Source organism: Ictidomys tridecemlineatus, chromosome 13 (assembly GCF_052094955.1).
Source record: "Ictidomys tridecemlineatus isolate mIctTri1 chromosome 13, mIctTri1.hap1, whole genome shotgun sequence".
Classification (NCBI taxonomy): domain Eukaryota; kingdom Metazoa; phylum Chordata; class Mammalia; order Rodentia; family Sciuridae; genus Ictidomys; species Ictidomys tridecemlineatus.
In genome coordinates, this window is record NC_135489.1 from 67,922,595 (window position 1) to 67,946,349 (window position 23,755).

At 35.4% G+C, this 23,755-nt stretch overlaps 1 pseudogene; it reads right to left on the reverse strand.

Moving 5' to 3' along the window:
• LOC144369670 (3',5'-cyclic-AMP phosphodiesterase 4D-like) overlaps positions 1–16,220 on the reverse strand; it is a 152,370-nt pseudogene extending 136,150 nt beyond the window's left edge.
• Between the last annotated feature and the right edge of the window lie 7,535 nt (positions 16,221–23,755).

Below are 23,755 nucleotides of genomic sequence, written 5' to 3' on the forward strand. Positions count from 1 at the left end.
AACTTTTAAGCCATTATGACAGATTTATAAGGGACTTAGAGTTTTGAAGGAGCAAAACTGAAAGCAGAGTAGGCAGTGTCAAGAGTGGACGAGATGAGGACCTGAGTCAAATCAATGGTAACCGAAAGAGGAAAAGTGACAACATTATGGGCTTTGTAAAAGAACTTTAAGGAAAATTTGAGACATACAAAACTAAGGGGGATGCTATTATGGTAGGTACATTTTATGTACAATGTCACCAACTATCACACAATGATTCTGGTAAGTGGTATATTCTCATCTTACAGATGAGAAAAACTGAGGCTCAACCTGGTTAAAAGACTAAACCCAAAGTCACACAGGTAAGAATACTCAGCCACACTTGCTCCTTATGATTTCACTAGTTCACTCCTATAGGACAGATTAAAAACAAGGACCTACAATAGGTAAAAAAAAAAAAAAGGAAAATAGTACAGTAATCTAGTAAAAGAAAAAAAAGTGAAAACTACAAGGCAAAACTCAAAACGATGTCCAGGGTTGGACAACTGCATTTCTTCATTGGTCCATCATTCTGATCTTGCTCTCTGAGGGTTGATGACAGGCACAATTTAGGGTTGCAATTCCGCCTATGTACTCACTTTGAAATAGTAACCTAACTCTTACAGAGCAACTGAGAAATACTTGCAGAGGCTCCAAATTTTTCCGAAAGCATGAGTATGAGATCCAGAGCTAAGCATTTTACAATTTGACATACACAAATACACACACACACACACACACACACACAAAAAAAAATATCCATTCAAAGCCAATTGTTTTTATAAGTAGTGAACAAAATAATAAATTTAGTGTGTATTAGTTTTTCTTTGTTAGCAAAAGGCAAAGACTATTTCAACAAATTTACATACATTCAAGACACTTTAGTAGTTTCTATAAGAAAAAGTGTTATTTAAAAAGCATGATTCTGGGCTGGGGTTTTGGCTCAGCAGTAGAACACTCGCCTTGCACATGGGAGGCCTTGAGTTCAATCCTCAACACCACATAAAAATAAATACACCACATAAAAATAAATAAATAAAGGTATAAAAAATAAAAAGCATGATACCATGACAGGAAATATATTACACAATGAGAAAATTACATGTGAAGTGTCTCCTTGATTTGGCAATTGAAGAGCTTTCAATTTGCTTCAACACGTGGCCATACTGAAGGCAGTTCAGATACCCAGAACAAAAATAATATGAAATCCAGATATTGTCCCAAGCTACAATCTTTTCTTTCATTTTATTCTGTATAATTTCCTGACCATAAAGTTAATTTTCTAAGAGCTAAGTCATATGGATCAAGGCACATAATCATTCTTAAATTAATCCATGTTAATAAGTCCTTTAGTTTGGAAGTGCATCCCAGTGGATTTGAACTAGTCTAAAGGATTGCATGTTTGTTAAAACACTTAATTTTTTCTTTCAATCAATTTCATTATGAAACTTTGTAAAAGGTATATTTAGAATATACAATATTTAACATAATTTATCCAACTTCCTTTCTTTTCCTGTCAAAGTATAAAGAAAGACAGTTGTAATTTTAGTAGAGATATGTCATTTTTAAAAATTGCCCAGAAATTTTTTCTGCCGAATATTTCAAGTTTGTCTCATTTCAGTAATAATAAATGAGATTCCCAGCATTTCAGTGGCAGACATCTTCTATAAAGATATTTTATCCATTTCTTCTCAAAAGTATATAAGACTTAATTTGTCTTTGGATATATACCTAATATATAATTCAAAAATCTTTGTCTTCAACTCAACATGAAAATAACCTTTTCCAGACTATTTTCAAATATAATGATGTAGGTAATATATGTTTTTATTTGTGGATAGAAGAAAATAAATATAATATGAAATTTATCTTTTAATTGTGTACTGAACTTTGCATATATAATTAAAAGAGATTTGGGACTTAAGAGTAACAAAAGATTAATTTTGTTACATATGATTGGCTTAAAGTAAATGTGGGTTTATGGTTTTGTTTGTTTGTTTTGTCTTTTTGTTTTGAGACATCTATGTTATCCAGGCTGGTCTCAAACTCCTGGGATCAAGCAACCCTCCTGAGCAGCTTTGACTACAGTGTGCACCACCAGACACAAAACAAAACAAAATGAACAAAAAGCCCTTGAAAGAAAGTGATTCTGCAATTGGCACTTGAACAACTTTCTCAACAAGGAAGTTTTTTAAAATACTGAAAAGAGTTAGGAGGGTGTATAATATCATGCAATCAATTGGGGTTTTCTGAGATGGGAAAAGACAGAGACTCTAACAAATTAAGAAGTTTAACTCATAGTTAGTAGTGCCTGGAGACTTGAAATTGTAACTACTGGTGTCATAAATTTAAGGGAGAATTATTCAATATCACCTTTTCTTTAAGTAAAAAAAACTTCAACAAACTTAAATCATCTGAGATCTATTTTAAAGGGAAGCTAATTTTAGATTTCAGATAAATTTCTTTTCAGAACTGCATGGGACACAGGTGGGAAGACATTGGGACATTGGGGGCTGATAGTACTCAGGAGAAAGCTACTTTTTGACATATTATATATATATACATATATATGTATACACACACACACACACACACACACACATGTGGAGACCAAGAAGATTGGGACCCAGGTAATAGTCACAGCGAAGGTTAAGTGCAGAGACTTCCAGAACAGATATGATAAGTCACTGGAGGTCACTGTGGAGACAGTGTCACAATGGCCTTGAGTGTTGTCATGTGGAAGGAGGTGCCACATGTTCAGTCACTGAGCTGGCTGTGATGGGTAGGCTTGCCTACACCTGCCCCACCTCTGCTCTCAAAGAGAGGCCTTGCTAGGTCCTGAGTCAGGGCTACCAGAGGCAGAGGCTCAATTGTTGACTCTTGTTTTCAAAACAGGAATGACAAGAGTTAAAAACTCCCATTCTTTGTGCCTTTGCCATCCTTTCCCTATTTTTTGTTCTTTCCATAACAAGAAGTTGGAAACACAGACAAGAAGCTGAAACAGATAGAGAGAAAGAGAAAAGCCAGGTGGGAGGTGACAGCCTGTAATTCCAGTGACTTGGGAAGCTGAGGCAGGAGGGCTGCAAGTTTGAGGCCAGCCTCAACAAATTAGAAAGGTCCTAAGCAATGTAGTATAAACCTTGTCTCGGAAATAAAAAGGACTGGGAATCTGCTCAGAAGTTAAACCAATGGGTTCAATTCAGAGAGAGAGAGAGAGAGAGAGAGAGAGAGAGAGAGAGAGAGAGAGAGAGAGATCTAAAAGCAAACCTTCTTATGGAAGCCTTGTTGGGATCCATATACTATTCAAGTATAGTATTAAATTTGGAAAAGTACACTGCCATCATAAAAGAATAAGTTTAACCAAAACCAGCACCTGGAATTATATATATATATATATATATATAATTTGAAATAGATTTATATATAAACAAATCTTTGAAATAGATTTTTATGTATATAAATCTATTTCAAATTGTGAAACTCAGGGACACCTTTCTTCTTGTTGGCTTCAGCACTAGGAGCCTTTATAATATCTTATTATTTTTTATTTCTTAAAACAATTTCACTATACTGCTTTTAAGAATTCAGAGTATAAACATTCAATGAAAGTATAAATAGTAGTGGTAATAATTATAAAAATTAGTTATCATAAACAACAGTGATAGCTAATATCTATTGAGTTATTACTATATGCAAAACATGTTACAATAATAATCTATTCTTTTTTTTTTCATAGATGAGAAGACAGAGGCCTAAGAAAGACACAAAAAAGACATGTCCATGAAGTGATAGGGCCAGGATCCAAATCTGTGTCATGTGACTTTGGGGCCAGGATCCAAATCTTTGTCATGTGCTATGTAATTCTCCAGCTAGAACACATTTATCAATGCCTAAACATCATCCAAAACAATGCTTAATCTTTGATATATTTTTTGTGTATCATGAGACAATATCAAAAAGACAACAAATAGAAGAATTATACATGAATGCAAAAAATAATGTCAAAACAACAAAATCAAGCTAATCAAACAACATATTATCAATGACTAATAAAGCAAAACAAACTTAGTCTACCTAATGATTTTCATATCCTACAACCCTAAAATAAAATAATAATTTTTTTTCCATCCAGGTGTAAAGTTTTGGCTGACAATTCAATAACATATGTGCATAATCAGGGTGTGATAAGATCATGTTAGTCATATGTAACAAAGACCTCTGAGGATAGTGTACAGATAACAAAACATTCTAATGTAAATGTCTACAAGTAAATTTATGTATGCATATTTTGTATATATGTGTATATGTAATCCTAAGGAAATTTTCTTTTAAAAGAAAATTCTTTTTAAAATTTTAATTCTTTGCTTTCTGTTATTCAAATGACAGGGAAAAGTACCATTGGGAGGAAAAAATGGTATAACCACTATGGAAAGCAGTAAGAGATTCCTCAAAAAAACTTAGAATGAAACCACCATTTGACCCAGCTATCTCATTCCTCAGTTTATACCCAAAAGACTTAAAATCAGCATAGTACAGTAATGCAGCCATGTCAATGTTTATAGCAGCTAAATTCACAATATCTAAACTATGGAACCAAACTAGGTGTCCTTCAATAGATGAATGGGAAAAGAAAATGGGATATATATATATATATATCCAGGACCAGAAAGTCAAATAAAGTATTATTGTATATATGTATAATTTTTTTCAATGCAATATTACTCAGCTTTAAAAAAAGAATGAAATTATGGCATTTGCCAGTAAATAGATAAAGTTGTAGAATACTATAAGCGTAATAAGCCAATCCCTCCAAAACAAAACACATATTCTCTAATATGTGGATGCTAATTGACAATAAGGGGGCAGGGCACTAGAGAATAGAGTTACCTTAGATTAGTAGACGGAAGTGAAAGGGGGGAAGGGAGGGGAGATGGGGAAAAAAAGATAGTAGAATGAAACAGAAATTATTAATTTATGCATATATGTGACTACATGACTAATGTGATTCTACCCATGTACATTCAGAAAAATGAGAAATTATATCCCATCTATATATATCATATCAAAGTGGACAAATGCATTCTACTGTCATGTATAACTAATTTTAAAAAAAATTAAAAAATTAAAAACAAAACAAAACAAAAAACACTTTCATCTTTACTAGCCTTAAGAGAATTTACTATATCATTTTGCCTATTCTAATCAATAAGAAAATCCTTCAGAGAACACCTGTAAACATTACATTCTAATTGATATTTTACTGGATTAAAAATATCAGTTTAGGGGGCTGGGGATGTGGCTCAAGCGGTAGCATGCTTGCCTGGCATGCTTGCGGCCAGGGTTCATTGGATCCTCAGCACCACATGCAAACAAAGAGGTTGTGCCCGCCTAAAACTAAAAAATAAATATTAAAAATTCTCTCTCTCTCTCTCTCTCTCTCTCTCTCTCTCTCTCTCTCTCTCTCTTAAAAAAAATATCAGTTTAGGGGCTGGCGCTTGCCTAGAATGTGTGAGGCACTGAGTTCAATCCTCAGCATCACATAAAAATAAACAAATAAAATAAAAGTATTCTGTCCATCTACAACTATACTTTTTTTAAAATCACTTTAGAAAATACTATAATCTTAGATGTTTAGAATTCTAAATTTCTTCTTTTTTCCTTCTGGTACCAGGAATTGAACCTAAAGGAACTTAAACACTGAACCACATCCCCATATCCCCAACCCTTTTTATTTTGAAGCAAGTTCTTGCTAAATTGCTTAGGGCCTTGCTAAGTTGCTGACAAGGGCTTTCAACTCATGATCCTCCTTCCTCAGCCTCCCAAGCCACTGGGATTACAGGTATGTGCCACTGTGCCCAGCTAATCTTGTTACCACTTGCTTAACACTTATTAACATTTTAATAATTAACAAATCACTTAATAGCAAGAAAGCAAATAACCCATTAAAAATGAACACAAGAACAGAGTAAACATTTCTTAGAATAAGACATACCAATGGCCAATAAATATATGAAAAGGTGCTTAACATAAGTAATCACCAGGGAAATGCAAATTTAAATCAAAATGAGCAATCATGTCTCACCCAAAAAAATAGCTTTAATCAAAAAAGCCAAGGATAAAAAATGTTGACAAAGATGTGAACAAAACACTGTACACAGTTGGTGGGAATGTGAATTCGTGCGGCAGTTCTGGAAGGTACTATGGAGGTTCACCAAAATTAAAAATAGGACCATCGTATGGTCCATTTCTGGGTTTATAAGCCAAGAAAATGAAATCAATGTGTCAAAAAGTATCTGGACTACTGTTTTATTAGAGCACTATTCACAATAGCCAACACAGAATCAGCCTAAGTGTCAACCAACAGATGAGTGGATAAAGAAAATGTGGTCTCTATACACAATTAAATAGCACTCTCCCTTAAGAAGGAAAGAAATTGTGCCAGTTTGAAAACAATGATGCAGAAATGAGCCTAAAGTACATTGTGCTTAGTTAAATAAGCCAGGAACAGAAAGTCAAATAAGGTGTTATTGCACATATGAATGTAGATCTATTAAAAAAAAGAAATCTTGGAGAGAGTAGAATGTTGGTTACCAGAAGCTGAAAAATGAGGTTGGGAGATGTTGGTTGAAGGGTACGGATATACAGTTAGGAGGGATACATTTAAGAGACTTATAAGGTAGGCTATAATTAAGAATAATGCCAAGCATATTTGTAAATTGCTGAGAATAGATTTTAGATGTTCTCATCACAGAAAGTATAAGTGAATTGATGGACATATTATGAGTTTGATTTAATAATTTCATAATGTATACAAATATTATAACATTATATTCTACATCACACATACACACACACACTACACAGACACATATTATTTGTCAATTAAAAACTAAATAAAACAACAACAACAGATTAAAACCTAGAACTGATCATTGATCAAAAAAGTTCTTAAAACAAAGATCCATAATTTTTGACTCACTCATGCTCATCCCTGTTAATATTATGCACTGATGATATAGCAAATGAAATTAGAGGTATTATGCATCATAAGCAAAAAATTCTCTCATCTGCAATGGAATCTCTTTATGTGCTACAAGAAAAAAAAATACTTAGAAAATACATGAGGCCAATAAATGACTTTCAATTTGTTAAGTCATGTGACAGTACAAAAGATAATCTATGTTTAAAATTATGTATCAAAATTTTTTTCTGATTTGAGTAATTTAAAAAGTGCTTAACAGATGCTTGTAAACATGTTCATTAAGTACATTTAATTATTTTCTTTGATTAAAAACTAGTGCAATAGGCCCTGGGGTTGTGGCTTAGTGGTGGAGCACTTGCCTAAACTGTGTAAGGCACTGGGCTGGATTTTCAGCACCATATATAAACAAACAAACAAAACAGTGTAATAGGGGGATTTTCCAGGAGTGCTGATGTCACAAATGACCATCAGCTGTTTTCAGTACTAGGCTGAGTCTTATTTCCACAGAGGGGAAGAAGGAAGGTGGAAAAGGTTGAGTTCACAGAGAAGGACTTTCACCTCACTTTGTGTTCTAGAAACAGGCTCTTCTTTCACTGTTGATCTTATTTTACAGGCCTGTTTCTAATGTCAGAGTCCCTGCCCTCTTGATTCTTCTCCAGCATGGGTTCCTAGGAGGAAGATTTATGGGAGTGCATGCAACTGTTTTAAAGGACAATATGTGCTAGATTTTAGCAGATTAAAAGGAACAGTCTAATCAAATAGAGAGGAGAGCATTATGTTTGATATGAACCTACTATGTATCAGGCATGGATCTCCACCAATGGGCAATATCTAATTTCAAAGATTTTGCATTACAAGGTACTCATATTCCCATGCCAAGGCAAGGAACCAGGCTCTGAGAACTTAGGCAATTCATCACAGTCATGCCATTGGCAAGTGGCAGGGATCAGTAGTTTCCAAATGCCATTCTGAGATCTGGGACTTACCTAACAAAATGTTTATTGGTTCTTGTCAAAGTGAGATTAAATATGGGCCATGAAGTGAAATGTTAAAAAAGCCAAACACCCTTCTTAGGAAAATAATTTTATTATGAGATTATGCATTTTCTTTTAAAAAATGATGATGTGTATCAGTGGAAATTTTCTTGTTAGTATCCTTTGTCTGACAAAGTACAAATTTAGCAACCCTAAGTCGGTCTTCCAGGTGGTTTTTTTTTTTTTTTTTGACATTTTAGTAGATCATGAACTCTCAAGGCATGGAAATACGCAGTATAACTACATTTAACTCAGGATTTAAAATACTGTTTTGTTTTGACCATGATACCTTCTGGATGCTCATGTGGATTTAGACTATTCTGAAGCCCCACAGATATTTCTAGACCCCAAGAAAGTGCTGTCAATACTTTTTGGGCCACTGTTTTCTTCTTCAACAAATCTATGCTTTGTCAAAAAAATCGACACTTTAATTTTAGCCCATCCATTCAAAATGTCAAAACATTCAGATCTCCTTTTTGTGATGTTTTTAAAACACAAGAATAAAAATTTAAAATATGTATTCAGGTTTTTTTTTTAATTTTTATATTTTTGGTACTGAGAACTGATCTCAAGCCTACTCTACCATTGAGCTATATGCCCAATCCTTTTTATTTTTTATTTTCAGACAGGGTCTTGCTAAGTTGCTGACACTGGCCTCAAACTTTTGATTCTCCTGCCTCAGCCCCCTAAGTAGTTGGGTTGATAGTTCTGTGTCCCTATGCTTAGCTGGTATTTTTATTTTATTAGTTCAAAAATTTAAAAAAAATGTTTAAATTGTATTTTACTATTCATGGAACTCCTGGAGTGTTTGATTCTCTACTGGGGATAGAAATTAGAGCCTGGGCAAGTGAGGCAAGCACTAATGAAACAACAACCTGATGCAGAGGTTCTCCAACTTTCTTAGTCCTTAACAACTCAGTAATTTTTTATAACACTCCATTGGCCCAAACAAATAACAGTCAGGATTATTAAGTAGTTCAGACCAAACATTTAAATGAGGTGTTATCTCAACAATGTAGCACCTATTGAGCACTATGCATCTTATCACTTTGAAATGAGATTGGGTTCTGCCTTTCTCATATCTGGTTCCACATCAATTTTTGCTCAGTACCTGCTTTTCATCTAGCAACCACTGAAAATCCAGTTTTGCAAACATATGAGGTAACAGAAAAAAATGGCATGATCTAAACTGCCATTATTTGCTTTCCAGGTGATTGAGGATTGACGGATGTTTCTGTTTCCCTTGAATATTTCAAATATCCCTTTTGCCTCTGTGAGTTCCCTCTGGTTACCCCAGAAGATATTTAGGGAACCCTGGCCCTCGTCCCTTTATTCCTACCCACCTCAGTTGGGAAGACTCAGGAACTGGGGAAAGATGATTTACCCCTGATACCATTTTGTATTTAGTTAATGGATGATGGCTTTCAAGTGGCAAATCGGTTTGCTTTTGAAATGTTTATTCATATAATAAGTTTCTAGGACTGTTAGAAACTTTTAACATACATCTAGGAAGACTAACCATGTCTTATTATTTTTTAGTTTTGGAGATACCCTAATAGGATCAAGGAAAAGTCATGTAAACTGTCAATATGAATTGACAACAGGCTGTCCTTCTGCCTTTGCAAGTTCAAGACTAGCAGCACCCTTCTTTTCAGTAGCCCAGGTAGTGGGAATGAAGGACTGGAACCTAAAACCTGCACTTGAAATCCGGGATGGAGGGGCACTTGTTAACTACTAAGGACAGGGTGGCATTCTGAGATATGGCAGGGGATAGTGCCCATTAGGTAAGAGCATGCCCACATGGGGCAGTGTGCAGCCTGATCAGTGAGGTCTAGAGAATTATAGATATATGGGAACAAGTTAACTAGACTACCAAGTGTGCCCAGATTTTTTGGTATACTAAGTCCACTCATCTCTTTCTTAGCACCCTTTTCACATTCACCTCCACCCCATATTCTGTGTGTAGGTAAAGCACGTAAGCATGAGTAAAGGGCTCTCTGGGTCAACTTTGCATTCTGTATGTTAGTGTTTATTCAGCAGCTGATGGGGGATAAGGATCAATTATTCAGGTGAATTGATTTTTTTTACTTATTTGACAAGCAGCTGATATTCAATAAAGTAATAGCTTTATGACTAAATGCTATTTGTCTTATCACTGTTAATTATCCTTTAATCCTCACAATCTATCATATCTTCACATGTTTTCACATACAGAAGCACTATATTATTGGATGATGGGTAACAATAGAGGTAACTGTTATTTGAAAGATATTTTTAAACATATTTTGAAGAAATTTATGAGAAAAAAACATAATTATCTGTTTACTTTAAAATTTCCATCATGTTTCTTCATGACATCACTGAGGCAAGTTTTTTAAATCTATTTTCTACTGTTATAAAATCTTTTTGAACTACTAAGAGTAGTTCAAATTTGCTTTTTATGTATTTTTTTACTCAGGTTAATACTTAAGATTTTCTCCTTATTTTTATTAAAAATTAAGTTGCTACTGTGTCATCTGCATTTAACAAACTGTGTGGTAGTCTGAGAGTAGAAGCTCCCAGGAACTTCTCTTCCACTTTAAACAAGTGATTCCTTAAGATCCATGTGTTTGCTGAGTGCGTTGCATTTTTGTCTTATAACCTCTCTGACTACTTTGAGCTTGACCAAATTTCACAGCACTAAGTGATTCATTTGGCCTAATTAATTTGGTTTTGCTATAGTAGTTCACAGCACTTTATTCCCAATGGTAGTATCAAAATATATTCTTTTAGAATTGATAATAATATTTATTTGTGTTCTTAAGCAAGATTAAAATCACTGGACTTTGGATCTCTTGCCTGCAAGTGGCATAATAATGTCCCCATTGAAAGAACTGTGAGTACCTCATATGAAACAGCTGGTATGAAAATATCTGGGAAAGCTAAGGGTAGAACATGCAATGTGAGTTATGATTATCGTTACTAATATTATTGGCCTTTTATCTCCACATGCCTCAACTGTTTTCTAGAATGGTTTATAGAAGACAAAGTCACAAAATCCAGTCTACTAGGAAGAGATTATTTTCCTAGTCACTTTTTCAATAAATTAAACAATTACATTCCAAATTACTGAACATTTAAAAGTTTCCTAAAGCATTTCATTCATATAGATAATCACAAACTTCTACTGGTACTGTTTGTGCCTGAAATTTCTCAGGAATTTTCTCATTAGAAAGCTCAACTAGGCCAATAAATATAAACTCATCAAGCACAGTTGAATTATGGTTGTTTGACAATCTTCACAGAATTCCGAATGAGATAAGGTAAGGAAACAAGCTTACATATAGCTACAGGAGAGTCCAGTAAAGAGAAGGCATATCCTTTATGTGTAGATGGCCTGGGATGATTCAGATTTATACTGAATTGGTAATTATTTATTCTCCTTCTCTTTCTTCCCACAGAAACTCCATCTCCTTGGTAGAAAGAATGTGCTCTGTGTGTCAGTGAGTGTAAAAGGAAAATCTTATATGTAAATATACCAAGGGAATGGGAAAACTGAGCACGTTCTAGATGTTATTTTTCTGTAATATGGAATTGCATCATGGCCTGATTAAACCAGTCACTCCTACAATGAGGCTAAGCTAATAAAGAAACTCTTGTATTGGTCTAGCATAAGACCAGGTCATCCCTTTCAGTGGGCTTTGAAAATAAAGGTCCTACTTAAATATGAAATCTTATAGTCCTTTTATAAAATGTGTGTATATACTTAATCCTTATTAACTTGGGTAAAGGGTGTGAAGGAATTATCTACACAAGCTGGTATTAAAAGATCAATTTTCTCCAATTTTAAAAAACAGAACACATAACTACATAAAGTCCACTAATTCATTGTGAGGTTTTTTTTTCCAAAATTGTCTTGCCTTTGATAAAGTTAGATTAGATGGTTTCCATTCAAAATCATTATTGTGATCTATGGGAATGTTCAGTGTTCCTCTGGTCATCTTCATTCTGTTATTCTTTTTGATCTTCATGATGATTTTCTTACGTGTTCCTTATCCCTCTCTTCTTTGGTTTTTAATGGTTATACCTTCTATGATTGCAAAAGTAGAGATCATTAGCCATTAACTCTCTAAACATTCATTCATCTCTAGATTTATGTTTTCCCCTTTCACTTGATTCTTTTTTTGTTCGTCTTAAAGAATACAGTATTACTTTTCCAGAGATAATCTCTTAACTTGAACTGAGAATCATATTTTTTCAGCAATGACAACTCCACTTTTTAACCTCTTTTTCCTTAAATTTTAATCTCTATTTTCATTGATCTCAAGTGTCCCAAATTAAAAAAAAAAAACAAGAAACGGTTTCCCTTAAAATTAATTATTCCTCAAGCAATCTTATTCTCTCCCTCATTAACCTTCTCAAAAGATACATGTACTTGCTCAGATCTCAACTTTCAATTCACTCCTCAACATAGTGGGTTTTTAATTCCATTACCTGACTAAGAATGCTTCACTCAACTGTCATCCAAAGACCTAGTAATCAGAGGTAGTAACTGGTTCTTCTAAGTTCTCTTGGTCCTGTGGACTACTATTTCTGCTCTTTGTCCTTGGGCCTAATGGTTGTCTTGTTCCCCTATGCTCATCCGATAAAGGCCAAATCTATTACTTATTACCTGCCATCATGTTGTCTACTCTCTATTCTTTGTTCCTCACATCAAAATCACCATTTTACTCATTCAGGGTAAAAACTTTAACAATCCCTTTGATTCTCCTTCCCCAGGTGGCTACTCCCCAACACACATGCATGCACACACTTCTGTAAACCTTTTCCCTCTTGCATCTGGACCAATCTCTTTTCTCCACTGCATTTCCTTGATCTAGGTCTTCATCAAATTTACTCTGCTTTGTTTCTGTTAATGGTGACAGAAATCACTTCCCTGTGTCTACTTCCCTGTGCCAAGATTCCACAATAGAGTGATTGGAATGCATGGAAACAAGAATATAATCAGGACAAACCTGAGCTAAGAACCTCCATGGCTCTTGGCTCCCATATACTGCATTTGAATCTTTCTATCTTGCCACATTTTGCTCCCTACACCAAGCAGACTGTCACTCCTTAATTGAGTCATTTTCCATGCCTCATATTTTGCAAATATTGTTCCTTGTCTGTTGTTTTCTGCACTGTTCCCTTGGGCAGAAAATCTCCCTTCTCTTTTTTGTGCTTTTGTAGTGATCTCTAAATACCTCAAGGATGCTATGCTCCAAATTTTATATCAATGAACTAAAATTCCAGATCTCCACTCCCCACTCCAGAATAGGAACTTTAAATATATCAGAAGTCTCAAGAAGTGTTTTCATTATTGGTGAATTATTAGACAATAATCCTGAATTTCAAACCTATGAAAGTGGGATAAGAATCGCACAGAGATAGGGCCAATGAGAAAAGAAAGTTGTTTGGAAATAAAGAGTGGACAATAATAATACAAATGCTAAAAACTAATAACTAAAAGTAAACACCTAATAATAACTAGAGGTTATAATGAAGAGTAGAACACAACTTCATTTCTAGAATTCCACTTAGACCACCTGCAATACTTGGATGATCTATTAGGATACCGAGAATAACACAGGCCCTTAGGGGCCTCATAGAGTCTAATTCCTATAAGATGAATTATAACCCATTATGAGTTTTTGAGATGATGTTTTGAGAAGATGGTGAGTGTACCTGGACGGTTGTCTAGATCCAGAAGAGGAAAGTGGAGATCAGTTGTATACATAGAGAAAGTTACCAAATATGACAATGCAGAACATACATAGCACATAAATAGTACATAAAAATAAGAATGGAATGTGCTACAAAAATGAGCTGAAAATAATATAAGATGTGCAGTTTAAAGTATTTTCCATTGTGTGCCATGTCTTCACTGATATTCAAGTCTGTCTAATGTTTTATGGGCTTGCCTCTAGTGATTAATCTTTAAAAATTGGCTTAATTTAAGCCACATCTCCAAAACATCTCTAACGTGATCTGACAAACCAGTGTTAGCCTCTCTATATATACATCACTTGAGATTCATTCACAGGGATTTTCTGACTTTAAAGTCTTTCAAAATATTAGAAATTACTCATTGTGGCAGGACAGCAAAAAAACAGGTCCTACATAAATATAAAGCTGATGTTTAAATGTAAGTGTCTATTAAAAATGCAATTCTCACTTTTCCCAATGTTTTTCTGCGAAAATAAATGTGTCAAGAGTGACAGAGTACTCAACTTGAATCTACCATTCATTTTCAGTTTGCATGATTTTACTCATTCTTCCTGTTTTAAAGAAGAGTGATGCAGTTGAACAAACGCTTTGGTATTATTACATCATCAACTGTGGAAATAAATTGGGTTTATTTCTTCATTTCTGCCCCTTCCTGTACTCACATATCACTGGCAATGGAGGAATTCCGGGACATAGACTTTGGAGAGAGGTCATAATCGCTGTCAGATCGATACTGGAAGGACTCCCGGCATTGACTGTGGACAAAATTTGCTTGGAGAATTAGCCCAGACCCTGGGCTGGTCATGGGATCCAAGGGACTCCGTCCCGCAGATGTGCCATTGTCTACATCAAAACTGTGAATGAAAGAAAAGGAATTATGTTGTGGTAAACACTAACATGTTGATATTTTACCAAAACATTTAGCTTCAATTAAGGAATTTAGAATAGGAAAATTTATAGTTGCTTCCTGCTTGTGAAAAATGATAATATTAAAATAAATAAAAGTAAACATAAATAAGAAACGTGCACGAACACACAAACATACCCCCACACACCCCCACTGGCTTCACATTCTGATTTTCTAACTTCTGATCAGACACAAAAGACTGATCATTCTAAACTCAATTTCAGCTAAAAAGAAACAATTATTTAAAAACAGCTCTTCTAATGCAGAATCAGAATTATTTGTTGAAAACAGCAAATACATAAAAATTCACTAAACCTTTGAGTTCAACTCAACAAGTGCCTGTTATATGCCTATTATTATTACTCCTCCAAACCCGAGCTTCTTTCTCTACCCAATAAACATATCCAGCAACTAATTTCCATTATATCCCCTATCCTTCCATTCCCGATTTATTACAGGCATTTTAAATCCAGTATTCAACTCCCACCTACATTGTTATAAGAGCGTTTCTCTTGGTGTCCTGAACCCATCTTCCAATCTGTACCAAGAGTGACTCTCCTTAAAATGCAAATCTGACCACACCCTTCTTCTGTTTAAATAATTCAATAATTCACTATTACCTTTAAGTTGAAGCCCAAACATCTTTACTAGACTACAAGTCTTCACTGTCTGCTTTCAGTTGCAATTACTTATCTTCACAACCTCAACTGGCAACTCTCTGCCTCAAGTGTATTCTGCACTCATTGGAGCAGCACATCCTAGGCCAGGCTAGCCCTGCCTGGCTTCTGATTTTTCCTGCCTAACGGTTGTTCATCCTTAAGGACTCAGACTTTAACCTCAGCTTGATACCTCAGAAATTCATGAGATGCTGTTCTCTATGATCTCAAGACACTTCTCCATTCGTAATGACAGAATTTGCAATGAACTGAGTATGTTCACCATCTGATCTCCATTCCTAGTCAGTGAGCTTTCTGAAGATGGAGACTCAGAATATTCTTAGAGCTTCACAGGGCACTGTTAGGTAGAGGTGAGTAGGGTGAAATGACAATGAAGTGTAACTAAAAAGCCCAGGGAGCATTTTCTGACAGGATAGGAACTTGGCCATAGAGACCTGGTATGTCAAAACCTCCCCCAGCCTTAACAAATGACACCCTTTTAAGAAAAAACAAGAGCTTCTGGACCATGTTATCATTATCTCTTGTAACCAGGTCTCCAGTCCCCTCTCTTATCACCGAAACTATGTCACAACCTCCACTCACCCTGATAGCCAAAGCAGCAAGACACTCAAAGTAAACTTAGTGGGGACTTTTCAAAAGGTAGTATGACCAATTAAGGGGGCATAAAACAGAGACAAAAACCTATGGTCAATATTTCCTTAAAAACTCCAACTCTGTGAGTACCATACCATCCTCTCTGCAGGAGTTCCTGTACAGTGTCCTCACTTCTCAGTCTCTTTGGTAAACTTTTGCTGGCTACTCTGTGTTTTACTGGAATTATTTCTAGCAACATTAAAAGGACTGTAGTGTCTGTCCATCTCCACATGGCAGGCCCCAGGCCTGTAACAGCACTTCAAAAATTGCCCTTTAATGGGATGAGAGTGTAGCTCAGGGGTAGAGCTCAGCCTAGTTTGTATGAGGCCCCAAGTTCAAAACTCAGCACCACAAAACAGAAGAATGAAACAACAGCTAATTGGTTTGAATGAATGATTGGTGCTATGTTTAATAATATTGATTTTTAGAGTTGGAGGGAAAAAGAACCATACATACACATATTTTTTTAAAATTATAAAACTCATAAGCTGTATGCACTTTCCACAAAGAGCTTTTCTAAGTGAAATATCAAGAAGTGTCAAAATGAAGTCAACTCTTGTGTGTTCATAAGATAGTTAGAAATAATCCAGGAGGCGTGTGATTTTAAAAAACTGTTAATGAATAAGTGAAGTTTATTATATGATAAATAAAAACATGCATTTAGGTTTAGATATCATCAACATTTCTCCCAAGAGTGTTATCCAAACTAGTAAGCAGTGAATTTTAAAATGTTCTTTGTTTTCTTCATTGGAGTTATTAATAGTGTTATGACCCAAAGACTGGAAGCCAAACCTGAAGAATAAAGTAGGGCTTATATGTTTCATGAATCACCTGCAAATCTATGATAAAAGAATCCTGCTTCCAAATCAACCCATCAAGTAGAAGACGTGGAAAAAAATTCACAGTGTAGCTTAACCAATCAAAAATATGTTTTCCAACTTAAAATTTTCTTATGAATGTGTCTCCTTATAAATGGATTATTTATTTGGTCCCTCAGACAATAAGAATTATTATCTAGTTGAACAGAGTCATTTTATAGACAAGGATACCAGGTCCTAAAATAGTTATTTTCAAGTTACTGAGCTAACCAGATTTAATCATCTATCATTCCTGACATTCCTTCAGCTCCATTGTATAATTACATACACCACAACTATGTGTCAGTAACTGTGATATCAAAAAAGGTACATCTGATTCACTTGGATAGGCTAGGCACTGGTATATGTGGTATGGCAACCCCGAGGAAAGCCAGAGTGGAACAGGATCTTTAATCCTTGAATTCAAGCCATATTAGGAGATCTCAGGCAAGCTCTTCCCCAATGTGTGTAATTAAATAAGCAGTCAGTGAACATCAACCATGAGCACTTGGAGACACAGAAATAAAGGTAGGAAGGTTAATTCACTGGGATATCTGAGATATCTCCAAAAATGAGCCATATATAAAGAGGGCTTTTGAAGGCATGCAATATATAGTTGGAAGATGTTAAAGATTTTTGAACAGGGAGAGGAGAAGAGTGCACTTCCCTCCTATAAAGATGCATAGGTAGTTCATGCTGAAACCTGAGGACCTAAGAATGAGCGCTCAAATGAAAGCTGTGTGTGCTGATTTCTCATTAGCATTAAGATGATCCTTCTGCTATAAAATCTAAAAGGAAACACACTCTCTTCATTTTGCATGAATGGAAGTATAGGAGACATAGGAGAATAATTTTGGTTAAGTTTTTCTTAATTCAATTGAGTAAATACCAAGTAGCCCCCAAATTCTGTAATTTTTAAAATTTTAATATTTTTTTCAATTCAATTAAGCAACTGAATTACAAGGACACCCTACTTACATTTGGGCAAAATATTGCTAAACATATTAAAACATTTAACATTTTTGCCATAAAATTACCACTTACCAATTAAAACCAAAATATTTATTAGTAGGGCAGAAAAAGGCCTGTGATAGGAGATATTCTAGGGCATCAGATTTTTTTTTGGTAGGTTGTAATATAATAATTTGTCCACTAGATGGAGATAATATTCTTTCTGTTTTTTTGGAGGGGTGTCGTTGGGGGAGATTCAGGACATTGAGATGATTTTCTTGAGTAAGGAAATCCATCTTAAATAAACTAAATTTCATCTTACTAAAAGATTCATAAAAAACAACCTATTAAATATCATCCCAAAATAAAATCTCACCATCTACAGAAATCATATTTATCTGAGAAATATTAGTATTAGCTTAACATTGAGAATGATCTAAAATGGTCACAGGTATTATTAGATTCTTACTTTTAAAACTCAAACAGACATAACTGATTTTTTCTAATAAATCACTAAAAATTTATTATCTTGAGACAAAGTAACATAAGTACCATGAATGCTTTGGATAACACTCTATGATAACACAAATTTTCTCAGAATAAATTTTTTTTAAGTGGTAGGACCAGAGTCTGATGTTATTATCATGGTAAATTTCCATTTAATTAAAGGATCCTATGATTAAAATAAATAATCAAGAAAAAGGAATATTACTGAGAATCCCTAGTATGAAGCATTATTGAATGTTAGTATTGGTATAAGGACATTTTTAAAAATACTTTTTGAGATGTTGATAGACCTTTATTTTATTCATTTACATGTGGTGCTGAGAATCGAACCCAGTGCCTCACACATGCTAGGCAAGTGCTCTACCACTGAGCCACAACCCCAGCCCTATTGTAAGGACGTTTATATTACAAAAGATGCATCAACTTTTGCAGTTTGTCCTATGTCCTTAGACTAACAATGGAATAAATACAGATATACAAAACACAACACTTCTCAGCTAGACAATAAAGTCCAGTGAGCTCAAAAGACATGAAGCAATTAGAGAAAAAAACCTCAAACATATGGCATCTGTATTAAATAGTATATAAATCATAAAATACTACCAGGCATGAATTAGGCAATCAAAGTGTGATTTAGACAATTAACATAAAGGGAGTTTGATAAGTTAAAGGGTGTGCATTTTTCAAGAGCAGGTAGAATTGGGGTGGTGGTGGAGAATATCCAGTCGAAGTGAAGTAGCTAAAGCAAACCAAAAAGGGATGGCTGAGGCATGTGTGTAAAACAGAAAACAGAATGTCTGGCTCCATTTGTGGGTTGGTGTTAAAGAATGGTGGGGACCTATACAAAAAATTGCCATGTTTTGGTTCAATATAATAGGGTCAGCTGGGTGTGTTTATGGAAAGTTAGGCTAGGGAGTGTCAGAAGCTTATATAAAGAAATACACATGCTAGCTTCTAACACTGATATCTCATAGGAGTGAGATGGAGAAGGCTATTTACTTTTCAGCTACAAATTTTATATTGTTTAATTTGTTAAGATAAACCTTATTATTTTTGCAACTAAAGGGAGAGTATAAAAGAACAGAGTAGAATATCACAAAATAGAAAATAAATAAATAGACCAAAGGGGGAATCCCTTGCTTCCCCTAGAAGAAAACACTCCTTTGTTAAATCTTTCAAATATTAGAACTAGCAAGCTTGCTTTGGGAGAGGTTATTTTGGATTAAAAAAAAAAAGATAGGACTTTTTCACTCAGTAGATAGTCAATTAATTGAGCATTACACTACTTATTATTTGCTTAACTTTTGGAAAGAGAGTCTAATTTAACTGAGAGTTAATTTCATGCCGCAAATACAGATGCCTTTAAATAAGCTACTTATTTTTGTAACATAACTTTATAAACAGTTCACATCATGGTAATATTAATTGCCGCAGTCTAGCTTGACACAATTCGGAGCCACTTGTCAAAAGAAATTAACTTTATTTTTAGAACTACAAACGCCAAACAAAACAGCTCCTCAGGGAAAAAACCCTCAGAGACCAACTGCCACCACCGGCTTCCACAAGCCTCTCACCCCCACACCAGCCTCTCAACCTCCCACAATCCTCCTGCTCTTGAGGCCAATTGGCTGGGTTGCGTGGGCAGAGCCAAAGAAGTCCCCCAATGAGCAGCTCCGTGGAGGAGCCAATCAGCTAGATGTTGCTGGGGCCGCTGTGAGCCAATCATCAGCTGGCAGTCTGAAGGGCCGGGAAACAGCCCAATGAACATCATCGCAGAGGAGCCAATCAGCTAGATGTTGCTGGGGCCGCTGTGAGCCAATCATCAGCCGGCAGCTGGAAGTTTGCTGGCAGCTGGATCATCAGCCGGCAGCTGGAAGTTTGCTGGCAGCTGGAAGTTTGCTGGCAGCTGGAAGTTTGCTGGAGCCCCTTTGGCTGTGGCTCTCAACAATTAATAAAACAAGAAGTAAATGAGAGGTAAGGTAGCCCTAACTCTAGTTGCTATTACCAAATAGATCAAGAAGTTATGAATTTCCCAGTAACAATAATAATGAAAACTTGGAGCAGTTTTCATGTGCAAAATACTATGCTTTGTCTGTATTATCTCACTGAGTCCTTATGATATAACACTCTGAAGTACAGGCACTATATTTTTTGTATGGTCAATGAAGAATCTGAGGCCTAGAGACTTGGCTCAAGGTTAAGTAATGTGTTCAGGACCATCAATCTCCTAGATGGGTTTTAAACTCAACTGTAGGATTCCAGGGCCTGGGAAAATGGACATTGTATTTATGTCTTTATTATAGTCTCCTATTAACTGTTAAAAAACACTAGCTTCCTTATCTGGATAGGACTTCCAGTCTTAATTCTTTAAACTTAACATTTTGATTAACTTAAAGGGCATGCATACCAAGGCTAATTCTGGTACTAGATGTCCACATTAGCCAACACCATGGACTTGCTACATCTCTAATTCTTCCAATTTTGAACACAATAGTAGTATGCAAAAACAGTCTCTGTCATAACCTATTTGATAGGTTCCTTTACAGAGTTTGAGATTTAATCTGGAATTGAGGATCAGTGGATCCTTGAAAAGTCTTAGCAAATGGAACTAAGTAAGATGCTCTACTGTCCTTCATGTTTGCGTCCTTCAATGTGATGAAGATCCTTAAAAAAGCTGACTTTTACCAGGAGGCAGTTTTAGAGAGGCAATGATGCAACTGCATTGGTCCCCTATGTGGACAAATCTGTTGTACTTGGAGCTCTTGAAGGCTGTGGGTGCTTTGCATTCTTCTTATATGAAACCACCTTCCCACAAGAAATAAGCAGAAATCAGAAAAACTGACCAATAAAACCCCTCTCAGCTCTTCTTGCTGTTCCATTTCAGTGGACTAACTGGATGTTAATACAGTTTCAATGTACTTTCTAGCCAGCTTCTTTGCTCCCATATTTCATGTCTACTGACCTTGTTATAATTTCTCTGTTCAGGGTCATTTTTCATCTTTTTGGCCTGATGCTAGCCCTTGAATTGCTCGTCTAAACATTTTACATCTCTTCTTAACCATAATTTAGTCTCTTTCTGAGAGTCAGGGTCCTGTTACTATCCTGTGTAAATCACTCGCCTCATCTACTCTAGCTTTCAGGACCTTGTACTAACACTGATGGCCAGTTTGGAACCTGGGATGAGATACACTGAGAATCCCAGTGGAGTAGTTGCTAGGATCTGCTATCAACAGAAGTTCCTATGAGGAAAAAAATCTATGAAGGATTCCCACAGGAAAGACCAGGCTGAATGTTGCTGGGAACCTGGGAGCTTCCACTAATGCCAGTAGCATATGACAGCTGCTTTTGCTGGTTGGTGTTAAGAACAAGGGTATGTTAACAATATAGATCCTATTGCTCCCTGTTAGAAGGTGGGGAGATATCACAATGTTCCTATTCAAACATTCACTTGAGAGTTAGAAAAGCAGAGTTAAATTTCAAATCTTGGTCTACTATTTTTTAACTGCATATTCTTGGGCAAATGACTATACCTTTCTAAGCTTCCATTTTTCAGATAAAGATAATTACACACTTAGCTCTGGGGCCATTATATGGGTTAGAAGAGAAAATGTTTGGAAAGCATTTACGACATTGCCTGGTAGCCAGCACATTCCAAATATTTAGCAGCTCTATTTTAGTTTTATTACTCTTTATCTTCCTAAGTGATCTCCTGTCTAGGTCATTTTCCTTACCCGATTATTGTTACCTAGACACTTGGCTTTGGGAGGAATCTAAATGGAGAGGTGAGAGAGGAAAGGAACTGAGGTCAAAATTATGTGGATCAACCCCAGCAATCAATGAGGTGACAGATGCTGGAGCTAGATTGCACATAGAACTTCAACTGCTTTGACGTCTCCACCCTATTCCATACTTCCAATGTGATAACATCTGGGGAGAGGGTGGAGACTGTTGATTTTTCTCTAGATATTCCTCACTGAGGAGAAAGAATAATTTCCTGGTAGGAAATGTAGACGGCTTGGAGGTCCCAAAGCCTCGGGTGGGGCAGTAGCTGAACATAATGGGCAGAAACAGCACTTTAAACCTCAGTCTCCAGATACAGGATGTACTTGGAGGACCTGGGACCACAAATGAAGTGCTGTTTATTTTCCTAGACCAGGTCTCCCATGTGAATGTTAGCCCATGCTGTTGGCCATACAATATGGTGACTCATGCTGTTGGCCATACAATGGACTCCATGTTGGCGCTTTGCCATTCAGGGAGGAAAAAGCTTTGTCCCCAAGCTTAATGGAAGTATACCTAAAAATGAATGACTATTTTAAAGTATTTTCTCTGCATAATAGTAAATAATTTACCAATTGTTATCAATATCACAAGGTTATGACTTTGACATTAATTTCTAATTAATGTCAATCACATTTGCTCATTTAAAATTTCTCTGTAGGTCAAATGGCTTCTCTGAAGTAAAAATAAGTATAGTTTCTCAAAATTCACTCTTTTGATATGTACTTTTCTGTGATATAGATATAAAACTGTAGAAAATAGCATTTTACTATGATTGTCACAGAAAACAATCTTTCTCAAAAACTTCACACAAATTTTAATAGTATATCCTGAGATGGTCTTTAGTTACTCAGCCAGATTATGTATTTAAATGATACTATGCATGTTAGTTTGCATAATATTTATATTTGCATGGAGGACAGACATTTAAGAGCAGGAACTAGATTTTCCCCATTTTTCACAAGATTTTATAAATGAAAACTTAGCACAAATAATATGAGCTTACTTATGAGAAAAAGGATACATGCTTATTTGTAAGTAAAAATTTCAGGTACTCTCCATAAATAAACATTTGTCTCTAGCTTGTGAATTCCCGCTCAAGTAACACAGACAGTAAAGAGATTCTAGTTGAAAATGATGGCCTGAGTATGATGTCTGAGATATTGCCTCACACTTATTAGGATGGGCATTATTCAAAATAATAAAGTATCAGCAATATTGTGAAGAATTTACAACCCTTGTCCACTATTAGTAGAACTACAGAAGGATACACTTATTATGGAAAACAGTATGGAGATTCCTCAAAAACTTAAAAATAGGAAAATCATATGACCTCTTAACCCAATTTCTGGGTATTTATCAAAAAGAGCTGATAACATGTCAGAGAGATAACTGCAGTCCTGTGTTCACTGAAGCATTATTTACAATAACCAAGATAAGAAAAAAAATCTAAATGCCCATTGATGGATGAATGTGAAAAGAAAATGTGATATATACATAAAGATAAATATTCTTTAGCCTTAAATAAGAAGGGGATCCTTTCACATGCTACCAGATGGATGAAATTTGAGGATATTATAAGTCAGTCACAGAAGGACAAATACTGCATGATTCCACTTATAGGAAATGTTTAAACTGATTTATAGAAGTAGAAAGCAGAATGG